The sequence below is a fragment of the Lissotriton vulgaris genome, chromosome 8 (genome assembly GCF_964263255.1).
Source record: "Lissotriton vulgaris chromosome 8, aLisVul1.2, whole genome shotgun sequence".
In the NCBI taxonomy this organism is placed as follows: Eukaryota; Metazoa; Chordata; class Amphibia; order Caudata; family Salamandridae; genus Lissotriton; species Lissotriton vulgaris.
The window spans coordinates 671,138,609-671,165,683 of record NC_141696.1 but is presented as its reverse complement, the minus strand read 5'-3'; positions in this window follow the sequence as shown (position 1 = coordinate 671,165,683).

Below are 27,075 nucleotides of genomic sequence, written 5' to 3'. Positions count from 1 at the left end.
ACTAAATACAATGTTGCCTTTTTCACTTTCCTAACATCCACTAAATCTTGCCAGATTTTCTTACTCTTTGTGGGTACACCATTCACTAGAATAACTAGAGGTTCCTCTTCTACATTTTCAACACCAATTGTTTCCATATTTTTTTTAAGATCAAGAGGCAAATACACAACTCTACCCTTTAATCCTTTTAGTAAGTCTGAAGGATTTAATTTACCAGTCTTAGGCTCCATTCGAACAATAGCCTGAAAAGGATGTACACATTGAATCAGAATCGTCTCATAAGTATTTAAATTCATCAATTCAGATGGAATATTTACCAACTCTAAATTATTGTGAACAGCTCTAGCAGGCATTTTATTTTCATCTAATTTATTATAACAATATTTACAAACACGTTGCTCAAAACCCAAATCAAAATAGTTTTCCACCAACAAATAAGTTGGAAAATCTTTCCATTGACCATTACTTTCATCTTCACTTTTTAAATATAAATCAACTAACCTCGTTTGACTTTTGTAATGAATTCGTCGACAACAGACACAAGAAAAATTTGGTTTCTCACCTGCAATTACCTTAAACTTTATTATTTCTTGTTCAAAGTTTTCAATATTTACATTCCCAACATTTTCTAACACATTTCCTTCTATAATTATATCACCTTCTGCATTATCTTCCTCGGGACCAAAATAACTTACCTCAATTTCTGCACAAATCTTCTTAACATCTAATTCACATCCATACAAAAGAGCACTATTTAACTGTTTAAGTTTAAGTGCTGGACTTTTTGCATAGTACAACTTTCTCACTAATTTTCCCATTCCTTCGCTCGAGTGAGGGAACGAGGCAGACACGTGATTCCGGTGAAATCCAGAACATATACAGTTCTTGGGAATACCGACGATATTCTATGTCCATTCAAGGAACGTTTTAAAACACTAAGAGGTAAGACATATACATACCAGTCACTAGGTTATAAACAGGAATATAGACAAGACACAGAAAAGATACCATGTTTTTTACCCCTATAGATATCCAAAAAACTGTGAAATAGTTTGACAATACGAAAGGAAGACACCCCAAGAGAAGGAGCTCCTAGGTCAGGAGAGAGGAAACATCCACACTAAAGCTTGCAGAATCAGAGTGTAACGCAAAGCTGATCCTACACTGGAACGTCTCCTACATTAGTTGGGGATACGGTGTAACTAACCGCTTCTTGAAACCCCAGCAAGAAAAGTCCTGAGGAAGGTGCCACAGAATCAATTGTACCGCACCGAAACGCGTCGACGCATTGTTTTTTGACAGAAAGAATCCAGTCAGGGCCTGGTAAACTTTAGATGGATACCCAATATTATCACTAATGTTTACATGAGTCAAAGTGGTTTAGGCCGTTGGATCTAGGAATATTAAGTGGCAGAGATATCTGTGAGCCACAGTGATACGAGGGGTTTGTCATGTTATGTAGTTTTGTCTTTTGCCCATAAATTGCCAATATGTTCTGGATATGTCTCTATTAGCTGTGCATTTTAATATTGTGTTTGTGTAACATTGTTTTCATTTGTGTATAATCCTTTCAAGGTACATTCCTTGGATTTTAAACTGCATTGTAATGATTTGTATGAAATTGCCTTGTTTTTTTACTGTCTAGACATTGGTTTTTAATAAAATTAGATTGTTAACGATTCTATTTCTTTGTGGAAACCTTTTTATATCACCTGATACACAGTGCACTACAGGTCCTTCTTCCCTGATAAGACAGGGCTGAGGGCATAGGTGAACAAGTAGACTCCAGGGATTCCCCCTTTGACTTCCATGTACTACTGACAATACCAATTACTGTGTTTTTTGCAATTTCTGTACTCATATTACATAATGATTTGCCTTTAAAACAGTACATTTCTAAATAAACATTTCAAATATTCACGGTTTCTCTTTTAATCCATAATCTCAACTGAAATGATTTCATATTGAAAAATTATTCATGGGTTCCACATAACCTTAACTATAGACACTGAGGACCTTATTTATGAAGACCTTCCGCCGCCGGTGCCTCATTTTTTAAAATGAGAAAAAGTGACGCACCGGTGGCGCAAGGTCTTCATAAATAAAGTCCTGAATGTTTTCTTTTCTCGACCTCACTTACTGATACTAGAACCTACAAGCCAATTACGGCCCGTGAACTCTTTCTTAGTAGGTCGCACACCGTACAGACAGTTATACCACTGTTACATTTTTTTTTTACTGTTACCAAGCACCGCCACAGTTCCGCTTCACTCAGAGTTAATCACTGCTCCCACGCTTCTACAGGCCAGACGCTATGTCGTATTTCTCTCCTTATCACCCTTTCATCTCCACAATAACAAACAGTTCTCCGCCAGCCACCAGAGAACAGACTCAGATGCAGAGGCACCAAAGAGTGAAATATGACATACACTCTGCTCTGAGAAAGCAACCAAGCGGTAATTGTGAAACAAAACATTCAGTAGCGCTTTAAAAATACAAATGCAATTATATAATTATTTTTTTGAAAACGTTCCAATCACTTTGATAGGACTATCTGTGTGTGCCTCCACAGCAAACTTCCTCAGCCCGGATTGAAGGCAAACACACAGACTATAAGATAACACAGGGCAACGGAGATGCAAAACAGAAGGGACATGAAGATGGAGTCAAACAGCAGAACTGAGAGAGATATTTTTATGCTCTGTTTCCAACCTCAATGTACGAACACATTTACTACACAAATCTCTATACAACCTCATGGTCAAAACTTTTCGTTTTATTTCACTCGACCACCTCCCTCACCCCACCAGTGCAAACGACGACCAGAAACCGCACTATAATTTTGACGTCTAACAGAAACTTTGTGAATACCTTAATCATTACCACTTTAGCCCCCTTCCCCGACCCTCTCGCCCCACCCCCACCAGTGCAGGCCACGGCCACCAACCAGCCTGAAATTTTGTCGACTAACAAAAAGTTTACGAATTCATTAACCATTACCATTTTTTCACAACGGTATCACTAGTAATTTACCATTTCTCTCTCTTTCTGCATTATCTGTGTCTCTGCTAATATTATTTCATCATATCCTCAACAACTTCTCTCATTATATATAAATGCTTCAAAATTTCAAAATTAATTACTCTATATTAAAAATATTTTTTACTGCGTATTCAACCTTTAAATGGAAGAAATTACTTTTAGAAATACAACACATTATGACAGCCATAAATTAGTTTTTACATGGAAAATCAATCATTGTTTCTGATTAAACTATATTATACGGTACATGACAAAACAAACAGTTACGCACTTGCCTTTACCAATGCTTTGAACGATGTAGAACAGTGAAAGTCACAAAACAGATATTCATTAGCGGAACTCTGAATATTGCTTCTATCACTGCAACCAAAATTCAATGGCACAGATATCCAGTCAATACACACTCATATAACTCTCTTCAACCAATCACATTTCCTGACGCAAAATTGTAAAATCAAAATTTTCATTTCAATTGGTTGTCCTTCACAATATTTTCAGACTCACGTGAGAGACACCCATCACCAACTGCCATCTCTGGCTGTTTCCATGGTAACACCTCATTCTGCACCTTGCTGAAGGCACAGGTCAAAAGTTCATGTCTCAACGTTCTACAACAAACTAAGAATACTGTTTTCCCTCCAGAAACACCTGCCAATACACAGCTCTGTTACATGTCTTTTTTTTCACACCCAATAATACTTTTCGTTTAACATAAACATTAACATGCAACGTACTCTTCAATCTCCACTTATTATAATCAACCAATCATTTTTATTTTATTAACCACACCCAGCCTCTTCCTTTTTTTTTATTTAGAATTTCAACTTCTAACTACCATTCCACTTCCAGAACCGATCGGAGGACGACTACAAATCCATTGAAAATGAAGGTCTGGCTAATAGGACACAGTTATATTCACTGGAGTGAAAAATATGCAGTAAGCAGACGAATTTGCAACCTTGGCTTACCAAATGTACACATAACATGGATTGCCAAAAGAGGATTGAAATGTCACCAATTGATTCCATTGGTGAAAACTTTTATGCATCTCCCAGAACCAGACCTTATAATTGTGCACTGTGGTGGGAACGATCTAGGCACAATCACTGGGGTAGGTCTGGAAATGCTTCTAAAAGACACCTTTCGACAATTGATGACACTTTTTCCTCGATCTGCCTTGGTATATTCCAATATATGCCAAAGACAGAGATGGAATTGGTCCAATCAACATTGTGCACAATTTGAGAAAGCAAGGAGGCATGTAAATAAATCTGTTTCTGCGTTCCTCAGAGATTATAGCATGGGTTCTATTTACCACAACAACTTGCGATACCACATGCAAGACGTCTATAGGAGAGACGGTGTTCATTTCACGAATGAGGGAAACAGAATATTCCTCTGCAACATCAGGCTCTGCATCGGTACTTACTTATAAATGCAGAAAACACTCAATTAACACAAGGGCTCTTTTCAGAGCCACCTTATATCTAAGCACTCAAACTTCTGATTCATCTCCATTTTCACACTCTTGTAAATAGGTGTGCGCGACCGGGTGCGCGCACCCCGTATTTTTTTCAGGAAAAAATTATATCTTTTTGCGTTTAAGGGCCTTACTACACACCCCGAGAAAACCTACGCAGCAAGACAATCTCTACCTTCTCCCCTTTCCATGTTTCAACGCTTTGAAATGAACAATATATTTACTCGCAGTGACAAAACTTCCTGATTTCCTTCGAATCGAACGTTAACAGACGTCACGCAGCAAAAAAAAATTCCGCTCACGCGCAGCCGCTTGGGTGCGCGCACGCGTGCGCACCTATAGATATATAATTGACTTTAACTTTAATTTTCTCAACAACTACTGAACGGATTTACACCATTCCAAAAAAAGGGTAATCTGCGAACAGGACTCTACAGTTTCGCCAAATTTCTTATAAATCCATTCAGCCGTTCGACCTGTAGCCGAGTCTAAAGGTCCTATGGAAAATAACATGGAGAAAACCCGTTTTGGGACCCCCCTTATATCTCAGCCCCTACTTCACCAATCCCCCCCAGACTTTCAGGAAAGGAGCGCAGCGGACCGAGCCATCTTCTTTCAGAAATTCACAAAGATTCATCCACCAGGGCCAAAGTTATTCCAAATAGAATGTTGAGGATTTCCTATGGAAAACAATCCTAACTATAACTACCTACTGGCGACTGCCAGTAGGTAATATATATATATATATATGTATATATATATATATATATATATATATATATATATATATATATATGAATTCCAACCGGAAGGTTAGTGCAACGCCTTTTGCACCAAACCCAGTGCGCAGACACAGCTGATTAAATCCAAGCCAGACTTTCTTCGGATATAACTCCTTTATTTCATAAGGTGCAGAGGTGCAACACACTGCCAAACAGACACGTTTCGGGCGTGAACGCCCTTGCTCACTGTCAGCGGGTTAACGGTACAACATCTAGTTAAATACATCACTTAATTACAACAGTGCGCGCCTAAAACGCTCCTCAAACAGTTCAGTGCAATCAAAATAGGACTGAAGTGGGAACCCATTTCCAAAACACACACATATTGGTCCCGCCATTTTGGAGTGGTGTGTGATTGAGTTAAAACAAGCCATTTTTATACAATTTGACAACTGTGATATTTACGTTGTCAAAACCGGAGTCAAGAGTTTGGTGATTATGACAATGGTACATTTGATTAAAGAATAGTCCAATATAAAGTGCAAATGCATAGAAGTTCTCAAAGTGCAAATCTTGTTATGTGCAAATACGCAAAGATTTATAACTGTGCAAATACGCAACATAATACCTGTACAAATACATTACTTTGCAAATGAAAATATTTCATATATATACACACATTAAAATCTATTCTTTATACTCATTCTTTTGTACCAACGTTTCGGAATTTGTCATACATAAAAAACCACATTAGTTTGTGCAAATACGCAAATATATACAGAAACATAGACTCCATATGATGCAATAACCTTCATATTTGGCATATTTTGGGCTCTATTAATGTATCACCATGCTCGGGTTCCTAAGATTTAGACTTAGAGGATCTATGTAAGTACGCGACAGAAATAAATCCAATTGATGTTTAAGTGTTCATGTACCGTAAAAAGTGCAAAAATAATGTGAAGGTGAGGGAGTGCTAAGATGTCCTGCTAGACTAAACAAGAAAACATCAAGGTTTATGTGAAACAAAAATAATCCAAAAAAACATTAAATCATTGTGCTTAGCTGCTTCAGTTACATTTAAAATATGCTACTGCATAGAATTTCAACATTGCCCATTAGTTCCGCAGGTGGATGTGAGTGGATATGACATATGTTGGTACTCTAAGGTCCCTGCCACAGACCCTAGATCTACCAATGGATAAACAGAGTCATATGTTGAACAATAGAATAGCATATACAGTAATAATTTCAAAAAGACAGCAAAAACGCGACTAAAAATACAATACAGAAAAGGTAGCCGGACTGACAATGCACATTTGCCCATTCCATTATGCCCGATCAACAGAACTAGAAATATTCACAGAAAGGTGCTAAGGTCTTCTCCCATGTTCAACCCTCCTGGGATCTTGGTATTAAGGCGAACTATGTACAGGGACTCCATCTGTCTTAATTTCCTTTCGTAGTCCCCACCCTTCTTGCTAGTTCTTACCGCATCTATAACATAGTAGCTAAGATGGGATACATTTCTGTTGTGAAATTGATCGAAGTGGCGAGCCACAGGGTAGTTTTTGTCACAGTTCACTATAGCTCTCAAATGCTGTAGAATACGTTGGTGTACTGGTAATTTTGTACTTCCAACGTACCTCAGATTACACGAGCAAGTGAGAACATAAACTGCTAATTCAGTCTTACAGGTGTAATGAGACCTTATATTGATTGGTTTATCGCTGAATGGTGTCGTGTATGATTTGGTGTTGGTGCCAAACTTGCACGCTCTACACGATATACAGCGGAAGAAACCCTTCCGAGGAGACAACCAATCATCTTTCTTAGCTGTTTCTGGTGAACTCGAGACTAGAGCATTTCTCATGCTGTATGCTCGCCTGTAAGTCACTAATGGTTTATTGGGCATCAATTCTTTAAGAATGGGGTCAGTCAATATAACTGACCATTGTTTCCTGATTAACTTTGAAATTTGACTGGCCTGACGACTGAAACCAGTGATCAATCTTATTGCTTGTTGGTTTTCATCACGGTTGTCAAGTAAAGGCATTACGTCAGAGGGGGCCTGTAGGAGACTAGTCCTATCAATCTTATTAGCTTTGCTCATTGCTATTTTCAGGGCACTGCTTTTATAACCCCTAGCTTCCAACCTCTTCATAGCTTCCATTTGGTGGAAATTCCTTTGTTCTACTGAGCTACACGTTCTGTGTATCCTAAGGAATTCTCCATACGGGATAGATCGAATCGTGTGCCCCGGGTGAAAGCTTTGAGCGTGCAGAATGGTGTTGCCTGCAGTGCTCTTCCTGTACAGGCTTGTTGTTATGGAGCCACTCACTATGCTCACTTGAACATCCAAAAAGCTGACATCAGTCTTGCTAATATCTGCACTAAAGATAAGGTTGGAGTTATTGACATTAATAGCATTGACAAAACTTTCTGCCTCCTCTCTGCTCCCTTTCCAGATGATGAATATGTCATCAATATACCTCATATACTTAACTACATTTTCCTGCCAAATGGTGGAGAACTGCGTCCTGAGGACATGCTCCTCCCACCAACCCACGTGGAGCCCCGCGTAGGTCGGGGAGAAACATGCCCCCATGGCCACACCTCGCAATTGTTTATACATTTTGTCATCAAACAAGAAAACGTTATTATTGAGGCATATTTCAACCATGGATAACAACATAGCACTATGTTTGTGTAATTCAACCGGTCTTTTGCCAAGAAAAAATCTCAAAGCTTTCATACCATCCTCATGTGATATGCTAGTGTATAAACTGGCAATGTCCATAGTGATCAGCAGAAAATCTGGAGACCATTTGCATTGTTCCAGATTATTTAGAAAGTCCGTACTGTCTCTAATGTACGCTGGAAGGGTGGTCACAAAGTCCTGCAAATAATGATCGATGTATTTCGAGGTGTTTTCAAACAGGCTATGAATAGCTGACACTATCGGTCTGCCAGGTACCGGTCTTACCCTTTTATGGACCTTGGGGATGAAGTATAAATTCGGTATCACCGGATGTTCTTTATACAGATATTTCATTTCCTCCTTGGTAAGAAGGCCATCCCTTTTCCAACCATTGAGTTGTTTCCAGTATTCCAATTGGATATTTCTGACTGTTCTTGAGTCACAAGGTTCATAACAAGCTGTGTCGTTAAGGTGGCGGTAAGCTTCCTCCATGTATTCGGCTTTGCTCCAAAGGACCACATTACCACCTTTATCAGATTGATTAATGATGATGGTGTTATCAGATTGTAATTTCAACATTAAATCATTGTAAGCTTTGGTCTTGGGGTTGATATGATTCTTACTTCTACTAACTTGAATGTTCAATTTTTTCAAACCATCGGTTAGTAGGTCTGCATAGGTGTCTATGGCATCCTTGGGCATAGACGGAATAAATGTCGAGGGTGGTTTAAAGCCACTAGGTTCACTTTGGCTGATTTCGATGTTTCCCTCGTCGGCCACTTCCTGAGTGCTAGGAGTTGATGTCAACTCGTTACGCAATCCATGCATTGATTTCAGAAGGGGGACATCTCTGACTTGCAGACCGCTTCTGTCTGTATTGAGTGTGGTTGACCCGGTTTTTTTGGGTTGAGTTAAACCCCCTTTGATGGCGTAGTATTTGCGTAACTTCAATTTTCTAATAAACTTGATATATATATACGCGAACAGCAATCTTTCACCACAAAACCGCCACACCTCGTTTTTGTATGTTGATATTGTTACCAAACAAAAAGAAATTGTTGTTTAAACACCAACTAGTAAGTTCCAAAATCATCTTATTATGCATGTAGCATTCAACAGGTCTCTTCCCAAGGAAATGTTTTAATGCAATTAGACCAGTTGTGTGTACAATACTGGTATAGAGCGACTCTATGTCTAGGGTGACCAATAAAACATCATCGCTCCACGGAATATCCTTGATCTTGGCAATGAAGTCTCCCGTGTCCCTTACATATGTTGGTAAATCCTTTACTAAATCCTGTAGGAAATAGTCAATGTATTCTGTAACATGTTCTACCATTCCACCAATGGCCGAGATGATCGGTCGGCCAGGTACTGGTGTCACTTGTTTATGCACCTTCGGGAGGAGATAGAGTCTTGGTATTATAGGAAATTCCACATAAAGGAAGTCAAATTCTTGCTTTGAGATCATATTTTCCCTCTTCCATTTATGGAGCAATTTCAAAAGTGATTCTTTGGCCAGATTGTAATCCTTGCCTGTGGATTTGATGTAACACGAGGCGTCATTTAGTTGTTTCATGGCCTCCTCAATGTAGGCATTCTGATGCCAAATAACCACATTGCCTCCCTTATCCGCAGTGGTGATGATATTTTTGTGGTCTTTATTCAGTTTTGAGACTAAAGATAGATATTGCTCCTCTTGTTGACTTTTATAACGCTTCTTGTGCTTGATCTTGTATTGTAGTTGTTTGAGATCTTCCACAACAACGTCATGAAAAACATCTATCGAGTCTCTTGGCATTACAGGCATGAACTTTGATTTAGGTTTAAATGGACTGCTGTTTGCGCCCATCTGAGCCACTGAGGCCTCTCTCAGCTCTTCCTGGGTAGAAATTGAAACAGGGTTGGATGTGTCATTGTTGGCCAATTGATGCAAGGTTAGAAATGCTTTGGCGTCTCGAGCAGGCATATTTAAATTTAAATTTGTAGTGATTCCACTGGTGTTGCTTTTTGCATTGTTGCCTAAAGGACCATCCTTGATGTTAAAAAACTTTTGCAAGTTAAGTTTTCTGATGTAACAGTAAACATCAACCCGGGTTTTGGCATAGTTAAAGTCTGATGTTGGGCAGTAAGTAAGACCAAGGCTGAGTAGTTGTTTTTCAGCCATGTTGAGGGACAAGCTGGATAGGTTGGTTATAGCATTGTTCTCTACCGCTTTTTGCGCCAATATTGCTTTTTTGTTTTTTTCGGCGACTTTGGGTTTTTTTCTACGTTCCCTCCTTCTTTTATTACGGCTTGACTTTTTTTCTGCTGCCTCGTTAGGGGCCTGAGTGTTTGCAGGCGGTCCGAGACTAAAAAATCCACTTCCTCTCCCAAGTCCAGAATCATTGCATTTGGATTTCTTGTAAAGTAATCACCATCTTCAGATGATGGACCACTGGTAAGTATTTCTTCATCACTGACAATGTTGGCAGAGTCAGTGGTTGTTGATGTTGTAGCTACTGCTTGGCTGGTTTGTCGGGCAGCTTTAGTTTGTTGCTGCGCAAGTTTATTACTCTTGGCTTTTTCATATTTGCGCGCAAAAGTATAGATTCTGCCCTGCGCATAATCTTCCTTGTCTCGGGCGAATTTGTATATTTTGCGCGCTTTTATCTTCTCCTCCTGTTTTAAAAGCCTTTCATCAATTTCTTTGCGCGTTTTGGTAATAATGTCTCTTGGTTCAAACTTTGCCAGCAGTTCATTAATTTCCTTCATTAAATTGTCTCTATCAATGGAAGCATATTTGATGAGGATTTGAACCAGTTTGGCCGATGATTCTAGGTTGGTTTTACCCCATTCACGTAACATTTCCGGGTTGGGGTTTTCATAGCTTGGAGCCAGAAGAATGCGCAAACCGCGTGGAACACGTCCTTCCTCCAAGTATTTGGTGAGAGATTTGTGCTCCCACCACTTTGTCATTTCTTGCCGCATGCATTTTTCCAAACGCTTTAAGGCCAATTTGATTTGATTTTCCACGCTGCCATCTTGTTCGTTGGACACATGTTTGCTGCTTGTTGCAGAATTTAAAGCCACTTTGGGGAGGTTAGAATATAGGGCATCTGCTGCTGCCTCTCTTCCCCTTAAAATTTCATCTGACATGGTGATGAACTTATATTTGCCTTGAGATATTTTTAAACAAAGCGATGGACCCAAAACGATCTTTAACAGAGTCCAAAACGCTTTCTGCCACTTTCGGTTCCCACTCCACCGCACGTGTACAAAGGAACACTCACCACTGCTTGTGCTAAGAAGTACTCGGCGTTTTCCACCGTCTCATTAATCAGACGTGCCGCCGCCGTTTAATTTCTTCCAGCAATGTTCATGAACGGCCGCCTTGTATTTGGGCAGAGATACTGTTGCCGCGGAGAAAAGATTAATTGCTACTTTCCGCCGAACACACCATCCGCGTTCTCTCCAGCCGTCGCTGCCGTTCAGATCAAAATCAGGTGCAGTGAAGGTTCCTACTTGTGCGGGGGCTGTCGCTAAAGAGTTTCCCTCCAGGAAAGTGAAAAGTAGAAGGCTGAATGCAGTCAGCCTGCTTTTGGGGGGTGGACTCGCCTCGGGAGCAACCTCCTCCCGAATTTGTATACGCGAACAGCAATCTTTCACCACAAAACCACCAGCAAGGCAGCAGAGAGGAAAAACCACGCGAGTCCCAGTCTTCTTTCAGCAAGTTTTATTGAAAAGGCAAGTTCACCAAATCTGACGCGTTTCGGGCGTCCTCCCTTGGTCACAGATCGTCAAGCAAATAAAGGAACATCCCTTTTAAAGGGTACATTGCACAAATTCAATTAATGATTTTTTCTTTTTGCAACACCATGTGATTGAAAAGTAAAAACTGAGGACACACTACATATAGCTGACATAGCTAGTCTGTTTTCCAAACCACAATTTGATATATATACAAATCGAGTAAAAAAGAGGTATTGTTGTATTGTTTAAATTTTGTTGCCCAAATTTACACAGACATTTCCATTTTTTAGGTTGTCATATTTTACATTGTTTAGATTTAATATCAGACAACTGTGGTCCGTGCCTATTTAGAATGACACATATATATATATATATATGTGTCATTCTAAATAGGCACGGACCACAGTTGTCTGATATTAAATCTAAACAATGTAAAATATGACAACCTAAAAAATGGAAATGTCTGTGTAAATTTGGGCAACAAAATTTAAACAATACAACAATACCTCTTTTTTACTCGATTTGTATATATATCAAATTGTGGTTTGGAAACGGACACCGACAGGATGGCCCGACCGCATGAGGGGGAGGAGCGCCATGTGCTGGAGCGATTTAAAGCAGGAAGGAACATTAGTGGATAAGGACATGCTGCAATGACTGGGCGCTGAGGAAGGCGAGAGTTGCCGAAATGCATTCGCCGCCATTGCTGTAGCAAGAATAAAGCGTGCCTACCTGACCTGTATTCCCCTTGGCTTTCCGCGTTCTTCTTTTTGGAGGGATGTTTTTGCGATGTTTCCTGTGCCTGCCAGCGACACAGTACGGAAAGCCCCACTGCACCAAGAGCTTCGGAGAAAAAACTGGCAAACAGCTGCTTGCAGCTTTGAACTGTATCGAGGGATCGATATTCTCCTGGAGCCGCCAGAGGACCTGGATGTTTTTTTGTTGGGACAAACGAAGTATTTCACTTCGAGGGATGCTACAGTCCGGATTGACTGCCCGGACCCAACTAATAATCTTTGGTACACTGGTAGCGGAGGTTGTAAGGGGACACAGGACAGCGGCCGTGGACATTCCTGCTTCCCGAGGCATGCTACCATTCACTGCCAGCCTGTGACCAGCAAGACCCACAGTCCGCCTTACTTCCCCACGCCATCCACCCAGCTGAGCCGATACAGTGCCTTCTGGGAGTTGAAGTCCCACATCAAACGGACACCGACAGGATGGGCCGACCGCATGAGGGGGAGGAGCGCCATGTGCTGGAGCGATTTAAAGCAGGAAGGAACATTAGTGGATAAGGACATGCTGCAATGACTGGGCGCTGAGGAAGGCGAGAGTTGCCGAAATGCATTCGCCGCCATTGCTGTAGCAAGAATAAAGCGTGCCTACCTGACCTGTATTCCCCTTGGCTTTCCGCGTTCTTCTTTTTGGAGGGATGTTTTTGCGATATATATATATATATATATATATATGTTCACTAAAAAACCATAGGTTTCAGGGATGTTATACTTAGTTGGACATTTGACTCATAAAACCAGAGAAATTAGCCTGTTGTAGTTAGTTGAGCTAACTATAACTCTCGGGCCCGCAATGCACTGCTGATGACGTCACATATTAAATCACTTTTGTCTATTTGCCTGCATTTGTAGCTCCACCCCCGGTAATGGCGGCGCAGACAGAAGCTGTTTGAGCACGTACCCTGTATCCTCCCGGTGTTTCGTCTGCACGTGTGGTTTTCGCCGTAGGTGTCTCCTTTCCCCATGTGGAGAGCTGAGAGCGGAGCAGGAAGGTTTACAGCTGCAGTTTTCAGCGGGCCCGCACATGGGAACCCGGCTTCGCTAATAACGGCGTTCTGCTCTGGACTGCTTTGGACGGCCAACAGCTGAGGTGAAAGCAGAACAAAGGCAACCGAGACCCGGGGAAGATCGCAGCTGTCAAGAACAGATTCACCACCCTAGGTGAGGCGAGGTGGCGGCGAGGTGGAGGAAAGGTGAGAGATCTCCTGCCATGCTCGACTTAACAGGCGTTTTCTCCTTGTGTCTGGCCAGTCGTTGCGGTTCTCTCCAGGGTGGCTCTTTTTCTCAGTGGCAGTACGAGTATAAGGAAGCCAGTGCTCAAGAGCGCTCAGGAGCCCGAGAAGACCTGTTAGCATTTTGGCATTCTACCATTCTACCATCGGACATTGCGAGGATTTAATGTGAAGGTGGTCGACTATGTGCTGAACAATAGCCATAATAGCTATTTTAAACGCTGTCATTTTCATGTTAAACTCCCCCTAGGGCATAAGGTCTCTGACTTAAATCAATCTAAATGGGGAAGATATTAAATTCCGCTCGTAGTCTAAGTTCACCGTTACCTGGGAGCTGAACTCTCTTTTGCTTTGCTTTGACTTTGGGACTGCTGCCGCTGCCCTTGGAACTGCTGCTGGACTCAGCGGTGCGGGACTGCGAGGCGCACAGGTCAGTGCGCTTCTACCATCACGCGCACCTGGTGCCTCTTCCCGTAACTCCTCCCTGCTGAGCCTGCTGCCCTATAACACAACTCGCGGCCCCCGCTTCGCGGGAGCCGCTCGTAGTCTCGTTAATTGGGAGCTGAACTCTCCTTTGCTTTGACTTTGGGACTGCTGCCGCTGCCCTTGGAACTGCTGCTGGACTCGGCGGTGCGGGACTGCGAGGCCCACAGGTCAGTGCGCTTCTACCATCACGCGCACCTGGTGCCTCTTCCCTTAACTCCTCCTCCCTTTCCTATTTAAGGTACGCCCATTACGCTTCCGGGGGACGCGCGCGGGACGGAGCGGGGCGAAGCCCGGGCCAAGGGCGGGCCCGTTCTACCCGTTCCCCACTGGACCGGGCAATCCCCCTTGGTTTGATTTCTTGTAACTTAAATTATGTACTCACATTATATATAAGTATTGTTTGTAGTGTGCCTATTACAATATAGATAGGATAACAAAAGATGGGCACTAGGGAAAGCAGAAGCAGGGCTGCTAAAGGGGGGAAACAGCTTACAGGCACCCTTGATGTTTTCATCACTAGGTCCAACTCTGTAATAGACATGGGCATACATTTAATGGAACACAGAGTATCTCTAGATTTAGCAGCTGCAAGAAGATTGTCTCAGGACCCTGTAATGTCGAAAAAGTCTTCGTTGGGTCACATAGCATCGGTTAGAACCCCCGAACGTGTAATTAGTTCTGCTCTTCTCACCATGCACGCTGATATACACCATATTCCAGTTCCACACTCTAGAACACCAACTCCGACACAAGCAACCATGTAATCTTTTACTGGTAATACAAGTCTTGTAGGGCTAGCTGTGACGGGTGACACTTTAGCCGAACTCAATGAAATAGACGTTCATGGAGATGAGACTAGCTCGAGGCAATTGTGCGGGAGGCAGGAGGACGCAATACCAAAAAGGAAACACCCCAATGCCTCAGCTTTTGCTAGGAAAAAATCTAAAATTGTAAAAGAACAGGTGTCAAGAGATACGGTGATTAACGAAGGAAATGGGATTGGTTTGGTTCCCCACAACTCATTAATTATGCACAAAGAGGCCCAAACTGTTGTAAATTTAGATGTACCTGAGGGTCCGCAAGATTTGGGAATTTTTCAGTAATTTGGGAGGTGTTGGAATTAGGAATGTGGAAGGCGGGAATGAGATCCTATTGAAGAACATAGGTGACATCTTAAAAAAACTCTTAACCCCTCTTGAAACAAGATTGACATCTATAGAAAACCAGTTACTTGAGGTGGAAAACAGCTTAATAACATTAACAAGCTTTCGCATAGTGGGACCAACGCCTAACTGCACTTCAGATGGTGATCAGATCTCATTGGCTTTGCTGGTACCATATGTGACCAAATCCAATTCCCCGGCAAAGGGTAAGACTGCTAATAATAATCTAAAAGCAACCACCTCGAACCACGCAGCCACTGTTCAAATAGACCAAGGAATCTCAGGACAGTGTACAAATTTCACTAAACCCGACCAACAGAACCTAAAGGAGATTCAAAAAGGGGGAAAAGTGAGGGGAGGATATATTAATTTACCACCGGATGCTAGTCCCCTTGTTGTAGTGTTGACGGGGGTTCCTGAAATAAATAACCAACATGAGGATACCTTTCTGGTCACTTAAAAACAAAGTCTCACACTGGCTGAATGCAAAAAGACCCTTACCCCTTCACGTAAAGAGCAAAATCCTAATGGTTGGTAGGACACCTTGGATAGGCCCCACAAATAAATCTATTGCTGGCGATTGCATTATTGTAACATTTGAAGATCCACGTCCTGTGAATTATATCTGTGCGTGGAATTCTTTTGGTGGAACGCCTGGAATTGACACTAGACCACTTTCCTTCTTTTATCCGCCAAAAAAGTGCATTGAGGGGGGAGGGAGGTGGACTCTTGTTAACTATCATGCCCAGGGTGGGTCCAGTGGTGAGAGACAGGGCAATCAAAGACGATGGATGGGTGCCCCAACATATAATAGATTCAGCTGTTTGGAAGCAGTGGATTGACTGAGGCCTATGATGGGTTGCAAAACCAGCACTATTGGTCCATCTTGCATATGTTGCCCGATGCCTGTGCATAATCCCAGGGAATGTCTCATAGAAGAGGCTAAGGAGGTGTGTGCTGAAGGAAATAAGCAGGGAGGGAAGAATGACCCCCACATTACTGTAAAGAACGGGACACACTGTATACATATAGACAATATACATGGAGAGCAAGACATATCACATGTTGTACAGAACCCACAGACAGTGCATACAACGGGAGTGATCCTCCCTAATCCAAGGCGACTAAATTTAGATTTAGTATCGACAAACAGTCGCAGCGAGGCAACCCTGAGACTATTATCTTGGAATATAGCGGGCGTAGCCAAAAATCTGAGGGACCCCGATTGGGCAGAGTACATTGACTCTAGTGATTTTTGCCTATTACAAAAAACATGGACAGTAGATACACCACATAGGGTGGGCTTTAAAATGTACGGGATTGGAGCAGTGCCATCTACAAGGGGCAGGCCATCAGGTGGCCTTATTACCTGGGTTAAAGTAACACTGAGGATCCGGGTCGAAGTCATAGATTCTGGTTCTTTAGATCTATTAGCTCTAAAAATCACTAATGATATAGGGAAACCACTTTATTTAATTAATGTTTACATCAGACCTGCATCTATATCTAAGGAATCGCTTGCCCTAACAAAGTTGGATTGCCTTTTGGGTAGATCAGTTGGCAAAGAAGCGACTATCATAGCCGGTGACTTAAACTGTAATTTTTAACCGGTTAAAGGGCTTAGTGAGATATTTGAGAAGGAAGACCAAGCAAACAATATTCCTTTGCTGGACAACTTAGCGTCTGTAAATTGTACAACCTTGGCAGTACAACTAGTAAAGTTGACTGCGGAACACAGGCTTAGGGCCTGTAACGGTTGTCTTCTGTCGGATGTCTCAATAAAACCGACCTTCTTTAGGAACAACTGTAAAAGTCATTTAGACTTTATAATTGTCTCGCTGTCCATTTGGCACCACATGGTTGACCTTGAGGTGAAGGATAGGACAGCGAGTGATCACTACTCTCTGGACCTATTGATAAAAGAATGTTTAGTCATAGAGGATGGGACTGCAAAACCACCAGATTCTTATAGTCCAATTAGTGATGAGGTCCTGGTTAGTAATAATAGGCGTACATTAAAGTGGTCTCATATATTAGAGCATGGCGACATACTTGCAGCAATATATTCACAGCGTGTTGGGTATTTTGAAGCCTTTACGGATTTCCCTCCTGAGACCAATACCTCTGAACAATTTATTGCTCTACATAACACATTTTTTAAGGCATTAAAAGTATTAGTGACAAAAATGCCAAAAAAGAGCCATCAGAATCTGAGTAATATGTCCCATAGTAAACCTTGGTATGAAAAGTCTTGTAGGGCATCTAAGAGGAAACTCCTGTTGGCGATTAAAACTAAAACACCAGCAGCTGTCAGAATTGCAAGGGAAGAGTATAAGAGAGTACAGGCTGCATCAAAGAAGCTGTGGGAGGAGGGCAGCTGGGCTGACATGTTGGAAGCTGCAAAAGCAAAGGATACAGTAGGGTTTTGGCGGCTAGTTGCGAAGGAGAACCATGTAGGGAGGGTTGTCAAGGACGTCTACCTTGATGAAATGATGTGAGTCAACCATTTTTCAACCCTATATAAAAAACATGATGGGAATCCCAGTGAGATTAGCGCTGAAGTGCCATGGCACATAGTCCCTACTGATTCTCTGGATTTCACAATTGAAGAAACAGAGTTGGCAATAAACTCCAAGAAAAATGGTAAGGCGCCAGGGTTAGATAAAATACCTGGGGACCTTTATAAACACAATATAAAGATATGGGCACCCTATATAAATTATTTATGCAACACACTGTCGCGCAGCAAATATTTACCCAATAGTTGGCGGGGAGCCGAGATTGTCTTAATTTTTAAAAAAGGCGATAGGTCGGATCCTTCGAACTATCGACCAATCAGCCTAATGGACATTCTCCAGAAAATCTACTCAAGACATACCTTAACCCGTAAATGAGAGGCAGGAAAACAAGATGGTCCTTACAAAGTTCCAGGCCGGGTTTAGGAGCAAAGTGAGCACCATCGACCAAGTCTTTAGGTTTTGCTGCCTCTATTCGAAATATGTACACATTAAAAAGGGCCATTTGTATGTCGCCTTTGTAGATCTTAAAGCGGCATTCGATTTAGTACCGCGAGAACTGCTTTGGAGGTCCCTTTATAACGCTGATTACCCGGCTGTTTGTTAGCCCAGATAGTCGAGCTGCATGCCAGGAACTTCGCCAAAGTGAGGTGGGGCCCCAACGGTGAACTTACCAAGAACATACCAATTGAGCGTGGCATCCGCCAAGGCTGCGTTTTGGCCCCGACATTATTTTCACTCTTTGTGACTGACATCCCCGAACATTTAGATGGTTGCTTGAATGATTTACCGAAATTGAATGGAGAGAGGGTGCCTGCGTTACTTTTCGCGGATGACACCATTCTAATTTCGCAAACTAGGAAAGGTCTCCAGGCACTACTCCATTCGTTTAGTGACTATTGTAGCAAGAAAGGGTGAGAAATTAACGCAAAAAAAAACAAAATGCATGACTCTAAATCCCATTAAATCTGATAAAGGATCTCTATTCTAAAATAGCCAAATGTTAGAATCAGTCAAATCTTTTTCTTACCTGGGGGTTTCGCTTGACTCTAATTTCACGTGGAACCCACAGATTGAAAAAAGCAAGGTGATCTTTGCACAGAATACAAAACCCATCCTCACAAAGCATAATTTAAGTACCAGTAAAGCGGTATCACCAGCTGTAGAGCTTTTTAAACATAAAGTCCAACCAGCAGCTCTCTATGGCTCCGAAATCTGGGGGCCGATGTCAAAGGACGCTTTTTATATTTTGGATAATAAATGTATGCGTTGCATCGTAAGGGCCCTGAAAGGCATGCCCTTGGTACCCCTCCAGTTAGACTTGGACTTCAAGAGGACCGATCATTACACTATTGTATGGCTGCTGATGTTCTGGGTCACACTATGGCAGACTCCTGATCTGCTGGATTATAGGAATGGGCTAAAAGAATTACTGTGCTTAGATGTATCCAACTCCAATGCTTGGCTAAAACATATCAGAATGTGGTTCATTAAAATAGGTCTTCCTCAATTTTGGAAAAGCCCTGAAAGGTTGCTGCCAAATTAAAAAAAAGTGGTAAAAAAGGCTTTTTGGGGTTTTATAAATAATCAAATATTCAATAGCAACAGTGGTGGGTCACTTGTTAGCAACTTCTTAACCTTCAAGGACGTACCCCTATTTGAGAGTTTCCTTGATGAAGGCGAGCCCCCACTTGCTAAAACCCTTTTCATGAAATTTAGATATGGCAACCTCATGACTAATTCAACTCTTGCATGCTTGTCTAGGAAAAACGCTAATGATATTCCAACTGCACGAGATATATGCACCTTGTGCGAGGGCAATCACAAGGAGGATGACATGCATATTCTTTTCTCCTGTCCAGCATATACGCTGGCGAGAAGAAAGTGGATTAAACCCTTGTGTGATCTTTTAGGAATTAGGTCATGTATGACAGCACTTAGAATAATCAAATCTGATACATCACAGACCATTGTATTCAGTGCCAGCAGATACCTCTATTCCATCTATTTTGTTTGTAGGAAAAAAGGCTTAAAATTGTAATGACAAGGGGTGCTTACATGTATTTTAAGAGTTGGTTGAGTTGACTGAATTAGACAGCCATGCTGTAACATTTTAGGATTCTTAACTTATTAATTTTATATATGACAATTATTATTGTTATTATTGTATGTAAACTGGATTTTGGATTGTTTTTAAATGAAATGTTTGCTGTTCAAAACTTTTATGGCAAAAGAATGCCGAAATAAAGAAATAATGAATGAATGAAATCACTCATGACTTGGTCAGTGACATCACTGATGACATAATTGATGACATCTCAAATGACATCACTGATGACATCTTCCAGTGAAGGTGTATTTCTGTAAAGTTTGAATATTTTTCATATATATCTATGCTAAGGTCTATTGATGAAAGAGTGGATTTACAAGTGCCTGAATGGATTATTTAGTAGGTGCGTGACTGACTGTATAACTGATTAATTGAACGTGTTTTACTGAATGCATGGGTTAGTGACTAAACTGTGTGAAAGTCTGTATTAGTCTCTCAGTTGGGGTGTAAGCAGCTGCATGGGTTGGTGAGTAGCTACATGAGTGTCTATATGGGTTATTGATTTGTTGTTTAAGTATCTGTATGGGTGCCTGAGTGTGTGTGTGGGTGGGTGGTTGTTGTGTGACTCTGTGCATAGATGTCTGAGTGGGTGATTCAATGGTTGTATGGATTCAAAAGTGCATCTGAGAAGGGCTGTATGGGTGAGTTAGTGTGTGTATGGGTGTGTTGGTGATTGAAAGAATGTGTCAATGGTATATGTGTGAGTATCTACATATGTTTTAAGGCAGTATGTGTGAGTGTTGGAGTATATAAATGACTATACATGAGAGTAAGTTATTTGAAGAATGGGTGTATAAATGAGTGTGTCCTTGTATCCGTGATTGTATAAGAAAGTAAGTATTTGTTAGTATCTGCATAAATAAGTGATGTGGTGTGTGTGTATAAATAACTGAGTTGGTGTGTATAACTGTATACATGAGTAAATGGGAATGTGATTCATTCTTTGCATGACTGACTAGGTGTGTGAGTAACTCTATGGATGAGTGGTGGAGTGTGACTTTATGTATAGGTGTATGAGTGGATATTATAATACTGTATTGATGAGTACCTGTATGTATAAGTGACTTGATGTGTGTATAGACCTAGGAAAACGTCAATGGTATGTAGTATCTGGCATTGTTGTATGTATGGTTTCAAAAATAGTAGTCTGTATTTTAGAGTGGGTGTATCAAAGTTTATATTAGAGCATCAGTATGTACATCAGGTTATCACGTGGATGATGTCACCAGTGATGTCATTTGAGATGACATCTGTGATATCAGCAGTGATGTCACCGACCATGTCATGAGTGATGTAATATGTGACATCATCAGCAGTGCATTGCGGGCGTGCAAGTTATAGTTAGCTCAACTAACTATGACAGGTGAATTTCTCTGGTTTTATATGAGTCAAATGTCCAACTAACTATACCATCCCTGAAACCTATGGTTTTTAAGTGAATTTCAAAGGTTTTTTAAATGCTAATTCCTAACTCTAACATCCGTAAAACCTATGGTTTTCTCAGTGAATTTCAGTGTTTTTTTAAATGCTAATTTCATATTTCAATATTTATAAAACCTATATTTTTTCTATTTTTGTTATAATATTTTGGAACTCTATTATCCTTTTTTTAACTTTAAAAATTATGTAATGTTTTATATCTTCAAAAAAAATATGTATATAATTTTTTGGGGGGGAGAAAACTTGAATCCCCTACTGGTAGTCTACCATACTCCATCAGCACCCGAATCCTATCTGCCATATTGCTAAACTCGTAAATGATGCGCATTTCGTATCCGTCAGGTTCGTGGCACCACATCCCACGTAACAACATACGCGTATGAGGTCGCGCCAGCTGCTACTTTGGTATGCAACGGGTACGTAGTACCAAGCTGCTCATTACATTATGTACGTATAGGGTCGCGCCAACTACTACTACCATATGCGACGGATACACAGTACCAAGCCGCTCGTTATGTCATGTACGTATAGGATTGCGCCCGCTGCGCATTACGTATGCGACGAGTGCACACTGCCAGGCCCTGTGTTACGTCAAAGAAGTATAGTGTTGCGCCGGATACGCCATTCCCTCATGTTTTTTATGTCTCAAGACTATATCTAAATAACTTCAAAGTGTATATAAGAGCAAGCGATAATTTAAAATATTTTAAACATTTATATATTTCTAACTATAATAAACTTATATTGTAGTAAATAATATATTTTCTCAAAATAGCGTCAGGTACGGTCTCCTTGCGCACTGTCTGCACGTTTGCCATGTGACCTTAAAAAAAAAAGCATGTGATTACTTCATAACATTTCCCATTGAAGCAGTTGGAAAACGGCACCCATTTTACTCATTCTCCCTACAGCATTTGATGAGACACAAACCTTCTCCTTATAGAGCTTTTTTGAAATTTTTTTGCTATGTACACATATCTTACACTACACACAACATGCAACCATCATCTTCATCAATATGCATGGTCTGTAAAGTGGCCTTCCACCTGTGATAGCCATGCACTTAAAAGTTACATAACCAAACTTTTTCCCTCTGCCAGAGATAACATGGTTACATACGCTGTCCACAGGACAATCTAATGTGGTACGGCCCAGGGGCTGTATCATGCTTAGATAATGAACACAATGACACAGATAGATAGTGGAGGTGGGTACGGGCATGTGCGCTCAACACCTTTTTAATACCAGGGTCACATATCCAGTGACGTCTCTCCTGGATGCAAGTGGGGTGAGTGTAAACCAGCCCTCAGGAAATGGTTGCTGCTAGCATCAACTGCAACAGTAACCAATCAATCACACACAGAGATTCAATAATAAAAGGGTCAATAGTTTTTGCTGCAGTAAGGTACAGACAGTAGATGTGAAAAAATACAGAAAAAAATCTATCATAAAAGTACCACAACTTGTGGTATACTGAAACACAGGCAATAGCTCTGAAATGATACACAAAAAGATTGTATCATGAAGGGACCATCAGTTCTAGTGCACTCAGATAACCACATCAAAAGCATTCAGCATGTGCACAGCCAGCGATGATGCGTGCTGCAGGCGGACCATACTAGAAGCAATTTCCTAGGAGTTTCACTTTTCCTAGGAGCCATTTTCTCGTGTTTGTTTTGCCTTCCTTTGGCCCGCCTACCCTCCCCGCTACCGCCTCCCAGCTGACCCGCCCACGCTCCGCCCCCTCCACTGTCCATATATGTCAGATGGTCCCACGCGCAGCGTCCACGCGCTTCGGCCACGCCGAAGGTGCGCCAAAGGTAAGCCCGTCTACGCCCGTCCGCCCAGCGCCAGACCCCCTGCCCCTCGCGCTGCCCAGCCCCCCCGCGTTACCTACGATGCTGCCACCCTCCTAGCCCTCAACCCCGGTCGCGCCCCCAACTGCGTCCAAGCCGCTCCCGGACACACCCATGGACCGTTCTCCTGCCTCTCCTGCAAATTTAGCGGCACCGACAACTTCCCCGCTACGACCACAACACTGACTCCCAACCACCTAGAATGCATCCTTCTCAACACCCGCTCGGTCCACAGGCACGCCATTGACCTTTGGAACCTACTAGACACCACCTATCCTGACGTCGCCTTCCTAACGGAGACATGGATGAACGCTTCCTCCGCCCCTGACATCGCCATCGCTATCCCTGATGACTATAAGATCACACGCAAGGACCGCACCGACCATACAGGAGGTGGAAACTACAAAGATGATGGACCCTTTCTAGGCTAAGCACCTGACTGTCTTTCCCCCATGCAATATTTTAATCCTTAAGTTCAAACAAGGGGACTGTGTGCACACTGAATGGCACCCATCATCACTGTGCCTTATCCCTAGGGAATTATTTAGAATTCAAACAACAGCAAAGGTGCACCACAGAAATTGTAACAGTTGTGATAATAATGATCAATCTTGTAGATGTTGGAGTTCTTCTGCAAATCCTTTATTCAAAACATTTAGTCAAACATAAACAGCCGACGCGTTTCGTCCCAAACTGGGACTTCTTCAGGGCTGTCGGTAAAAAACATATATACATAAGATCAGTATTATATGTACTGAAATACATATACAATTTACAAAATTTAAAAACATTTAGCAAAACCAATTTAAAAAACACATTACTTCCATAGACGCGGAGCCTATACATGTGTTTGCTGTCCATCTGACAGCAGGGTAATATTCGATAGCCTTGAGCTATGTACAGGTGTATATACAGTATTTACATATCAAATCTATATCTCTACATTTCAGATGTACAAGATTGGAAAATACACGCATATATCTTACGTTTTCAAGAAATTCGGAGACAAAATTAAACATTTGGCATTGGGCCCATGTATCAAGATATTAGAGACAAAATTCAACATTTGGCATTAGACCCATGTCTTTGACCCTGACACAGACAGAACGCATTGGGAGAAGATACCCTGTATGTAAATATATAAAAGCATGGCATGAGTCTGGTTGTATCACCCAGAGAGAAAAGAAGAAGAAGAACACGGGGATGTAAGAATCCTAAAGAGTCTGTTTCCATCACTAGTGGCGCATAAGGTCATCAAACTCTATTACCTTCAAGTTGGTCGGATGTCGCGTGCCTGGGAGAAGAGAATAGAAGCGTGGTCCTGGGATCACCTTGCCAGCTACAATATATCCTATTATTTAGGTTCTTCCCGACACTATTAATATATCTGGGGTATGAAGAGAGAAAGAGATCCCGGTGAGCATATCAACTTTTGTTCTTGGTTTTTGCATAGTAGGGAATAGCACAGTATGGTGAAACATGATAACTCCTGTGCGGGGCACCTCTGACTACCTAGCTCAAAAGTCATTCCTATGATCAGTCTACTTACTATGTAAGTGCTAGCGGGCGACAGCAATGCAGATTTCTTAAGAATTCTTCGGAGGTTTGATTGAATGTGCCCCCTTACTGTAAGTACTGTCTCAGTCCAAGTGCTGCAAGATATAAACAAGGCAAGAATGGGGCTTGTACCCTGTGCAACGGCACTTCCTATAGATATGTAATCAATCATTCGTTGATTAGAAAGGAGAAAGTGGCTCTCCAACATGGTTTACCTGAGTTAGATGTGTCAATGATGTTGGACTGGAGGTCCTGTGAGTCCTTTGGAGGAGGGTGTGGGCACTGTATCCCAGCAGGCCTGTTAATGAGAAGTAAACAGGATCCTGTTTATCAAAAAAGCCTCCAGCTCCAAGGACATGAGAGGTTTTTGGTTAAAAGGTATCATATATTTCAAAGCCCCCAGTATGGAGTAGAGATGAAAAGTTGTCATGTGCCCAATTATACTGCCCCCAGTAACAAGATCAAGGCGATGAGTATATTATGCACACCACCCTAAGGCATTAACTGATGAGTCCTTATCCAATAAAGGATTGAATATATAGAGGGGGAGGGAGGAACCAGTGTCTCCCAAACCTAGATTCCCAAGGGGAAGTTTAGTCCACAAAGAACAGAGTATCCCCATTGAAAAGGGAAGTGCCCAAGACCTGACTGAACCTGGAGACATAGGTAAGTCTACAAAGGTCAGCCAGGGTTGACCGGTTACAAATAAACTCACCGTTATAGTCAAAATCGGCCGGCGCCCATCCACAGCCCTCGTCCTGACCAACACCCGCAGCGACGTCGTGTGCTGAAGATGTGGGTCCATGCTGCTCCCTTTATAGTAGGGGAGATTGAACTAATGGGTTACACCTGACCCACGATTCCCGCCTTCGCGAAGGACCCAGCGTGTTGCTGACCGTTAGAACGGCGGCGGCCATATTGTAATGGCTAAACGAACGTTTTTTCTATGCTTCAGACCTCATTGAACCAACTGTTTTAATGTGGATGCCCATCCCACGGACTGAATATAATGTTCTTTGTTTTGCATATGCCAAACCTGATGCTCTCTTTGAAAACATGACCATAATTGGTCCGGCCGTCAGAATAAATGACAAAGCGAAAAACGCATCAATATATTTAGGGGGAAAAAAAATAAAAATTTACGAACCCGGAATGAGGGTAGAGCCAATATCGGGCCCTTATGTGTAGGGTGGGAAAAAGCATGTTGGTGCAACTTTTCCTGGTGAAGCAGCCCTATCTCGCCAGATCCCGATCTGGGTGAGCCTGACATTGGCGGCCATCTTGTAATGGCTAAACGAGCGTTTTTTCTGTACTTCAATCCCCATAGAACCAACTGTTTTAACGTGGATGCCCATCCCACGAACTGAACGTAGTATTCTTCGATGTGCATATGCCAAACCTGATACTTTCTTTGAAAAATTAACCATATTGAGTCCGGCCGTCAAAATAAATGGAAAAAGCCAAAAATCGCATCGATATATTTAAGGGGAAAAATGCGAACCCGAGATGAGGGTAGACCCGAATATCGGACCCTTATGTGTAGGATAGAAATAGCATGTTAGTGCAGCTTTTCCTAGTGAAGCAGCCCTATCTCGCCAGGTCACGATCGGGGTGAGCCTGACGTTGGCGGCCATCTTGGAGTGTCTGGGATGAATAGAGATCCCTGAGGATTGGTTGAGAGTAGAACCCGATTTAATATTTTGAAGACGGCAAGGATCACAAACCTAATGCTAGGCTCACTGCTGTGGTCCGAGTTAATATAAGCTAAAACAGTTTGGATGGGGTCAGTGTGACGGGGTAAGATGTTAAGAAAACGGCATGTGTCATCTATGAGCCTGATATGTCAGCCTAATGTTCCCTAAGCCTAGGATTCAAAGAAATTGGAAACTGCAGAGATGAGGGTGAGCCAAAAGAGCGTGAACAAGGCAAGGGCAAATGCATGGAAAAGACATGTGAATTCGGCGGCCATCTTTGACCATCCACTTGTCTGTGTTTAGCAAAAGGGTGGTAATGTCGAATGAGGGGCGGTAAAAGAGCATAAGGAGAGGTCAGTGGAATATAGACCCCGGAAACGTTACATACGTGTTAAAAAATGTGTGCTGAGGTTTCCCAAGCATTATACCTGGGCAAAATTACCCCATATCAGGGCGCATGCTTTTAAAGAGGAGAGACAGGGAATGGAGAAAGGGGCAAGGAGGAAGGCGCAAGGGAATGTAAGCTTGATCAAAGTGAGTCAGAGAAAAG